This window comes from Humulus lupulus, chromosome 6, assembly GCF_963169125.1.
Source record: "Humulus lupulus chromosome 6, drHumLupu1.1, whole genome shotgun sequence".
Taxonomy (NCBI): domain Eukaryota; kingdom Viridiplantae; phylum Streptophyta; class Magnoliopsida; order Rosales; family Cannabaceae; genus Humulus; species Humulus lupulus.
In genome coordinates, this window is record NC_084798.1 from 25,637,549 (window position 1) to 25,647,663 (window position 10,115).

Consider the following 10,115-nt stretch of genomic DNA (forward strand, 5'->3'; position numbering starts at 1 on the left):
TTATGTAAGTTTAACATTTATTTTTACAAGTTTTTAATAAAGTTACGATCATTTCACTTGTAAGTTTTACTAAGGATTAGTGTCTATGTATAGTTTTCGTTAATGGTCCAAAGTCTAGAATAGTTGGGTCATTACATGTGGTAATCAAGAAAATGGTTATAAAGCTCAAAAGGGTTGACTAAGGATAAAATTTAATAGGGTTAGCTTGAAAGGCAGAACCAGTCCAAAAAAAAATTGCCTATATCATTTTCCTAAATATGCATTGTTTCAAATTTCATCTCAAATAGTAAGCAAGGAGGTTCTAGAATTCTTTCAAACTTTTTCAATCCATAATCCAAATTTGACATGCATAAAATAACTTAATTATAAATCGAACTTAAAATCTCTCCCAAACTTAAAATCGAACATTGTCCCCAATGTTAAGTACACAGAGAATGAGAACAGAGACTTACTTGACCAGCCACTTCAGTATGGCGGCTGTGGTGGCTGAGACGAAGGTCCCTCAAATGGTTGAGACTGCGGAGGCTGAGGCTCTGGAAAACCAATAAATGACAGAGGCGGAGGAGAAAAGAAGAATGGAGAATACGGCGGATATGGTGGTGGTGGAGCAAAATAAGTTTGATCCGATTCATTCAAAGACCACCGACTCACCAGGTTGTTTAAGTGAGCCACATGGTTCACCTCATATCCGTACCGTTGGCCCATATATTGATTCATTGTGTGCTGCTGCTGAACCATATATTGATTTTGCTGGATAAGATAATCCAACTTATCACTGACGTGCTGAATGCTTTGATCACTACTACCTCCCTGGATCACTGGATCAGCCTCTTCTTCCACCGTCATTTTGACACGGTGCTTAACCTTTTTTCTAGCTTGTGGCACATATAAAACAAGTTTGGGATAATCCTTCATCAGAGAAATCAACAAAGGTTGTTGCAACGACTGATAAATATCAGTCACAAACTCCGAAACTCCAGCCTTATAACATAACATGGTGATGACAGATCCATGGCCCAAATCTCCAGTGGTATGGCCATTTTCAATGTACTCATTGTTTTCCTTAATCCATGAACCCATATTAACAGTCATCTCGGTCATCAATGCATACATCAGAATTACTCGATCCTTAGTCATGTCAGACACATGACTTACTGGCATGAATCGAGCACGAACAAAGAAAGCCCAAAATCTGGCTTCAATATTCAGTTGACAAGACGCTATACTTTTAAGTAAAGAACCAGATATGTTCCAAGGAGCACCTTCAAAACATAATTTGTCAGCCACAGCAGTATAATCTATATATCCCTTCAAAAAATTTGTGTATTCCTCCTCCTGCTCTTTTATGTACGGGACTTTGAAAACCTTATTGATAGACTCTGCAGTAAAAGGAACTTTCTTACCTCGAACAAAAACTGTATCATGGTATTTATCTCTTAAATTGGCATAAAACTCATACACCAATGATACGTTGGCCTGCGCCAAACTAGTCACAAAATTGTCCCACTTTCGAGCCACAAGATTGGCTCTAACTAACTCAAAAATCTGATGATTAAATGGGTCAGAAAAATATTCCACCTCACGTTCAGGAATTAAGGTTTTTCTAACTAATTTTTCATAACACTCTTGAGCCTAATAATTAATAAACCTAGTTTCATCATACTCTTGCTCTGAACTATCATCCCTGGTTTTAGAAACAGAAGCTTGGCCTTTCCCCTTATCCTTATTCCTTCCCGCTCTACTTTTAGGAGCCATTATCTACAATCTCAATAACACCAACCCAGAAATTTTTACAGCACCTCCCCTTAAATTAAACACTTTTCCTCTTCATAGCCACCCTATATATTCAATATCACAAAACACAATATCCAAATTCTCCAAAGCACAACACAAAAATCAATATCCACCAAAGACAAGCAACAATGGAACCCAATCCCAAATGCAGCAAAAATCTTAGAATAAGAGGGATTGAAAACACTTACAAACCCTTGAAATGGCCTCCCTTGTGCTTGATTGAATAAAACCCCTTGAAAATTTTAATCTTCTACCAGAAATGAAAACCCTGAATTTTTATGGTTCCAAAAGGTGATTGGGGAATTGGAATTGGTTTGAGAGGAAAGAAATTAAGAAAAGGACAAAAGAGATGAAATAGAAAAGAAAAATGAAGAAGAATAGTGGAAGGTATGGTGAAATTTTCTGAAGAAAAAAAAAACTATAATGGCTATAAAGGAAGGTCTATGGAAGCTTTGGGGTGCTAGAATGGAAAGAACACGGAAAAAAAAAGAAGAAAAATGAGGGTTTTGGAAAAGATTTCGAAATTCAGCCCCTTTAAAAAAATTTGTGACTTAGCGTCGTAGCACTACAAGTGTAGCGTTGTATCGCTACAAGGGGATTTCTGGGCATTTCAGTTTTGGAAAGAGTGCCATGGCGCTATCAGACCAGCGTTGTAGAGCTATTGAATAGTAAAAAAAAACCTTCCTTTCTGGGAAATGCGCTCTAGCGCTATGAATACAGCGCCGTAGCGTTATTGCATCACAATTTATCACTTTTCTAACCTTTTTCTTGAAAACCCTTGCATTTTTTCACGTTTTTCACGGTTCATTCAATACATCAAAAAATTTCTAATTAAAACTAAAAATAATCACTAAAACAAATTCCCTAAACATTGTTCCAAACCAAATAAAAACAAAAATCATAAATTTAAAATGCAAAAGAAATAAAAATAAACTTAGGAATGCCTCCTAAGAGCATTGTCTTTAACGTCTTTTAGTCGGACTCTTTTTTGTATTCAAATCAAAGTGGTTCCAAAATCACCACAGACTTGCATTTTTCCACCGGACCCTCCAAATAATGCTTCAACCTCTGACCATTTACCTTAAAATGTCCCGTCTTCTCACTATGAACTTTCACTGCTCCATAAGGAAGTGACGTAACTACCGTGTACAGTCTTGACCATCTCGACTTCAATTTACCAGGAAAAAGCTTAAGTCTGGAATTAAATAGCAACACTTTATGTCCTGGTTGAAAATCTTTCCTCAGTATTTGCTTATCATGAAAAGCCTTTGACTTTTCTTTATAGATCCTCGCATTCTCATAAGCTTCATTTCGGAATTCTTCAAGCTCATTTAACTCCATAAGCCTATTTTGCCCCGCCATAAAGAGGTCAAGATTTAACTTTTTTACAGCCCAATAAGCTCTATGCTCCAGTTCCACCAGTAAATGGCATGCCTTACCAAACACCAATCAATATGGTGACATACCAATCGAAGTTTTGAATGCAGTGCGATAAGCCCAAAGTGAATCATCAAGCTTCTTCGACCAATCCTTCCTCGAAGTATTTACTGTCTTTTCCAAGATACATTTTATTTCCATATTTGACACTTCAGCTTGGCCATTTGCAATTGGATGATAAACGATGCCTTTCAATGATGAACACCATATCAAGCACAAAGAGCAGTAAACAACTTATTGCAAGAATGACTTCCCCGGTCACTAATAATTGCTCTGGGAGTGCCAAACCGAGTAAAGATATTTTTGTGAAGGAATCTAAGTACCTCTTTCCCATCACAAGTCGGAGTTGCTGCAGGTTCTACCCATTTAGAAACATAATCCACCGCCTCCCCATACGTTAAACAACTCAACTTCCAAAATACCAGTCATTGGCATTTGATCTCTTCTTGATATATTCCCAGTTCATTGACAACGATCACAACTTTTAACAAAGACATTAGCATCTTCAAATAATGTAGGCCAGTAAAACCCACTCTGTAAAACTTTTGCTACTGTCCTTGTTCCTCCGAAATGGTCGTCGCAATGCAAAGTATGATAGTGAGTCAAGATGGACAACATCTCCTCTTTGGGCACACATCTTCTAATAACTTGATCAGGGCAATGTTTATACAAAATAGGCTCCTCCCAATAATAATGTTTCACCTCCGAATAGAATTTCTTCAATTGTTGCCATGTCAACTCAGGAGGTATAACCCTTGCAGCCAAAAAATTTACATAGTCTGCAAACCATGGAACATCTTTATAAACACTTACTTCAAATAATTGCTCATCAGGAAAAGCATCATTAATTTGAACTTCTTTATCAAGAGACTCCTCATCAACCCCAATCTAGACAAGTGATCAGCCACCAAATTCTCTGTGCCCTTCCTATCCTTAATTTCCACATCAAATTCTTGCAACAACAAATGGCATATCAATTCAAATGGTATATCAATTCTTGCAACATCAACTCAAATGGCATATCCCATTGAGGTTCTACAACTATAGGTGTCGAAATCAATTTCTCCTTAAGTATCTTAAAAGCTTGGTGACACTTCTCATCAAAATCAAATGGAACCCCATTCATTAACAATGTGGATAGCAGCTTTGAGACTTTGGATAAATCCTTGATAAACCTCCTATAAAATCCTGCATGGCCCAAAAAACTCCTTACTCCTTTAACTGAAACTGGAGGTGGCAAATTCTCTATCGTAGAAGTTTTTGCTCTATCCACTTCAATACCTTTCTTAGAAATCTTGTGCCCCAATACAATTCTTTCATTCACCATAAAATGGCACTTTTCCCAATTAAGTACTAAATGTGAATCTTCACATCTCCTCAAAACCAACTCTAGATTAGTCAAAAACTTGTCAAAAGAAGACCCATACACCGAAAAATCATCCATAAAAATCTCAATCCCCTTCTCAACCATGTCAGATAATTTCGCCATCATACACCGTTGAAATGTGGTTGGTACATTACATAACCTTAATGGAATCCTTCTAAAAGCAAAAGTACCATAAGGACATGTAAACGTTGTCTTCTCTTGATCTTCCGGTGCAATTACAATTTGATGATAGCCTAAGTACCATCTAGAAAACAATAGTAGTTATGCCCCGCCAACCTATCCAACATCTAATCAATAAAAGGTAAAGGAAAATGATCTTTCCTAGTTTCCTTATTCAACTTCCGGTAATCTATACATATTCTCCAACCCGTCACAGTCCTTGTTGGAATCAATTCATTACTTTAATTCTTCAACACGGTCATACCACCCTTTTTAGGTACTGCTTGGACTTGACTCACCCAAGCACTATCAGAAATAGGATAAATCACTCCAGCATCTAACCATTTCAAAATCTCTTTTCTCACCACTTCTTTCATTGTCGGATTAAGTCTTAATTGAGCATCAATAGTAGGTCTAGCATCATCTTCCATAAGAATTCTATGCATAACTGTCGATGGACTGATTCCTTTTATATCAACAAGAGTCCACCCTATAGCAGTGTTATGAGCCCTTAACACCCTCAACAACTTCTCCTTTTCTACTTCCAAAAGAAATGATGAAACTATGACCGAAAGAGTCTCTTCTTCTCCAAGATAAGCATAGCATAGATGTTCTGGTAACGCTTTCAGTTCTAACACAGGTGGTTTCAAAATAGAAGGTAATGGTCTTTCTGGTCCTTCGCCCAACTCTTCAAACTTTTTATGCTTCCACGACTCATATGATTTTATCCAATTCAAATAACTCAATGCCTCTTCATTGTCCTCATCATCTACATCATCAACTATAAGACTTATTTCAAGAGGATCATCAATTAATCTTTTTCTTCCTACTACTTCTTCTACCACATCAACTGAGAAACAACTGTCACTTACTTTAGGATAAGGCATAGCCTTGAACACATTAAATACTACTTCTTCCCCTTGTAATCTTAGCTTTAACTCTCCCTTCTGCACATCTATCAACACTTGCCAAGTTGCTAAAAATGGCCTCCCCAAGATAATAGGAACATTCTCATCATCTTCCATATCAAGAACTATAAAATCAGCTGGAAATATAAACTTATCCACCTTAACCAACACATCTTCTATAATACCATGTGGATGCTTCACAGATCTATCTACCAGCTGCAATGTTACTGTAGTTGTCCTAGCTTCACCCAAACCAAGTCTACGAAATACTGACAAAAGGCATTAAATTAATACTTGCCCCCAAATTGCTGAGTGCATGCTTACATTCAAACTCCCCAACCGTGCATGGAATAGTAAAACTACTAGCATCTCATAACTTTTGAGGAAGTTTTCTTTGTAAAATCGCACTACACTCTTCCGTTAATGCTATTGTTTCATAATCACCCATCTTTCTCTTATTAGACAGAATCTCCTTCTTAAACTTTACATAGCTGGGCATCTGTTCTAATGCTTCTGCGAACGGTATATTAATATGTAGCTTCTTGAACACCTCTAACAACTTTGCAAACTGCTTGTCCAAATTATGCCTGCGTAACCTTTGTGGATATGGGATTCTAACATGATGGTCAATACTCACAGGGGGTACCTCTGTTGGTCTTTATTGATCAAATTGTCAGATTAATCCCATAAGATTTCTAGATCTACTTCTTCACACTCATATATATATTGAATCAAGGACAAGAATAGAAACATTACCTCAGGTCCTTCCTTGCTGCTATCTTTTCGTATGGCTGAATCCTTGAGATCTCACACCAAGATCTTCCAAAATGTTCTCAGTCACCCAAAGAACGAGTGTGGGCTCGCTATACAAATAATAGGCAATAACTATTTATCAGATATTCTCAACACATGAGATCTGATAAAGATTGGACTTAGGTTTTGTGAAGAACAATGACCTTTGTTTTCGTCACTGATCTTTTTCTCTGAGAGAATCCTAGATATTTTTCTATCCCCTGAAAACTTATGTTCTGTGAAAACTGATATCCCATATTTAATAATATCCAATATATTAAAATATTTGTTATTTTAAACAAATTCAAAATAACTGATCAGTTATCAGATTTTTGTTTAAATAATAATATTTTAATCATATTAAAATATCTCATTATTTATTTAATATTTAAATAACTAAAATTGTGGAATCAAGAGACTCAGTCCATCTCTTATGCGTGTAGCACAGTGCCTGTGCACTGTGCCACACGTGTACCACATGCATGTGCAGGCATGTGATTTTTCCCAATTTTATTATTATTTAAATACCAAAAATCCCAAAAAATAAATTAATTCAAAATTAATTATATTTTTGTTAAATCAAATAATTAATTAATTACACATAATTAATCAATAATTATGTTTGATACATAGAAAAATATTTTACTTATCACATAAGTCCTTTTTGCCCATTTTTGTATTTGCCTTTGATAGTGATTGTTTGAGCCATTTCGAGGACCATGGACCTATAACATTAAGCTCCAATAAATTGAAACTAAATAATTAAACTCTTTAATTATAATAGTTAATTTATTAATTCTGATATTACTCCACTATAAATTCAGAATTGCACTCTTTATGTTATAGATATACTTTTACAGAAATCTTTTTCTTAAGTCGTCCATTGATATAACCATCTTGCAATAGTTCAACCCTCTAATTAATTAGTTCATAAATTAGAATGGAAGAATTACCATTTAACCTTTCTAATTTACTTCTTATTCCTTAAGTACCATTAATTCACTAGTGAATAATTAATCTATAATCTAATTATAGATTTGAGCTCAAAATCATTCAGTTCCAGAATTAACCCTTAAGGGAACTAATATACGATCCGTTAGGAAAGATTAGATTCCATATTATTGATACATGTTCCCAGCCATCCATGATATTAAATCTCCAAAACAAAAGTCATTAGCCTCATTCTTTGAAGAGACCTTAACGAATGAATCAAAAGATTTAATAAACATGAACAGGAGTTCATGCACACTCAGGATTCAGGTTGATCTATAAATGATCATCAGTTATGATATGAATTACAATTCTTTATTGTTAAATGGTTTTTGGATAAAGACTTTAATTCACATCGGTCCTTGTCATATATAATCATATTATATAAAGCACCTTTACCAAGATGTCTTACCACATCAATAATCCGAATCTCGATTATTTGTATCATTATGATACTCAGTAAACCGTACTTACAACTCCAATTAAAGAATACCATAACTTTAATTTGTTGTTGTTGACTATTTTTATTCATTCATGTGATCTTAATTCTCTCGTACTAATACAAGATCACACCCTCAATAATGAATATGGAATTTTTATGATATTTACAAAATTATTCAAACAATAATTTAACAATCTAAATATAACAATAATAATAAACCCATCGTATTTATTTATTCACAGAAAAAACAAATGTCTTTACATGCTTTTAGGACACACTCCTAACAACCTCCTCTTCCTTTCTAAGGTATTTAGTAACCGTTTTTTCATTAGACTTTTCTTGTTCTATACCTTGTGTATTTCCCTTCTAACCTTCTTCTTCTGACTGATTCTTGTTTGGCCCTTCATACTTTGTTCCACTCCTCAAAGTAATAGCTTGACACTGTTCTTTAGGATTAACTTCTGTAGTGCTAGGCAAATTTCCTTGAGCTCTATTCGACATTAAAGTAGCCAACTCCCTATTTGAGTCTCCAAACTCCTTATGGATGCCCTAGTTTCAGTCATATATTGGTTAAGTACATCAGGTTGAGGTTCAGCTGGTTTCATTAGCATTGGGTGAGGTGGTCTATTTTGTGGTTGATAATATCTAGGTGGAGGGTGAAGTTGCGCATGTTGTTGTTGATATGGTGGTCTATTTTGTGGTGGTTGATATTGTGGCTGAGGTTGAGGGTAAGGTTGTTGAGTATCTTGAGTATTGAACCACGAAAAATTAGGATGGTTCTTCCAACCGGGGTTGTAGGTCATGGAATTGGGATTATTGGGTTGTCTTTGGTCATTCCCTATAGCTTATACTGCTTCCATGGGTATGTTATTCATATCTAGAGTAGGGAATTAGTTGGGTGGATGAGTTGTACCACACAATTCACACAGGTTTTGAACTTGCATAGCTTAAGATGGGAGTGTAGTCTTTTGTAGTTGCTTTGTCAAGGCTTCTACCTGAGCTGCAAGCATGGATATAGCATCCTATTCCATCATTCCAGCAACCTTCTTTGGTTTCCCCCTTTTAGTTGGCCATTGATAATTATTCATCACCATCTCCTCTAAGAGCTCATACGCCTCATTAGCACTCTTACTCATAAAAGCACCTTCCGCCGCAGCATCTATGATTGTTCTCGTTGTTCCATTCAACCCATTGTAAAAATTATGCACCAACATCCACTTTTCTATACCATGGTGTGGACACTTCCTTAACAACTCCTTAAATCTCTCCCAAGAATCATACAGTGACTCTCCTTTCGACTGATAAAAATTATTGATCTCTCCCCTTAATTTTGCAGCCTTCGCTGGAGGAAAGAACTTGGCAAGGAACTTCTGAGCTAACTCCTCCCATGTAGTGATAGAAGTTGTCTGTAAGGATATCATCCAACTCTTAGCCATATCCCTTAGTGAAAATGGGAATAGCCTCAATCTTATAGCATCATCACTCACTCCATTCATCTTAAACGTAGCACATAACTCCAGAAAATTAGCTATGTGTAAATTGGGGTCCTTCGTTGGCATACCTCCAAACTGAACAATTGTTTGGACCATTTGGAGGATGGCTGGCTTAATCTTAAAGTTGTTTGCAGCAATGGTTGGAGGTCTAACGCATGAATGCACTTCTGTAACAGTAGGAAGTACATAGTCTTTCAAAGTTCTTGGTCCTTGTTCCCTTGGAACCTCGGCAGCCCCTTGACCATTATTAGAACCATTTCCCAAATTGTCAGCCATGGTAAACTCCAATCTCCTCTTTGTTTTCTGGTTCTGTCTACACATTCTTTCAATTTCCAAATCGATTGGTATAATCTCCTTTTGTCTATTACTTCGCATATACCAAAAATTCCTGAAACACAATAGAACCTTGATCCAAATAAATGTTAACAGAAATTAAATAAAATAACATAACCAAATTAGAAAAAATAACAATTAACTGTGATATTGGCAATTATGTCCCCAGCAAAGGCACCAAAAACTTGATCTGAAAAATCTGTACACGCAACTATACGTGGTCGAATAAAGTAATATATGATAAATAGAGTGTTGATCCCACGAGGACTGATTTCCAAATACCACTAATTGATTTTCAAATTCTATTTGGTGAATTAAAATTTAATTGAATAATTAAAAGTAAAAGGAATACTATAAACTATAAACAAAAATTAAAGAAC

The 10,115-nt window shown here is 35.7% G+C and overlaps 1 non-coding gene across 1 annotated transcript; it reads left to right on the forward strand.

Annotated features, from left to right (window-relative positions):
- Window positions 1-9,133: 9,133 nt before the first annotated feature.
- Window positions 9,134-9,240, forward strand: LOC133787665 (small nucleolar RNA R71). The gene has a single exon (XR_009872671.1). It is a non-coding gene; the product is annotated as a small nucleolar RNA R71 (small nucleolar RNA).
- Window positions 9,241-10,115: the final 875 nt, after the last annotated feature.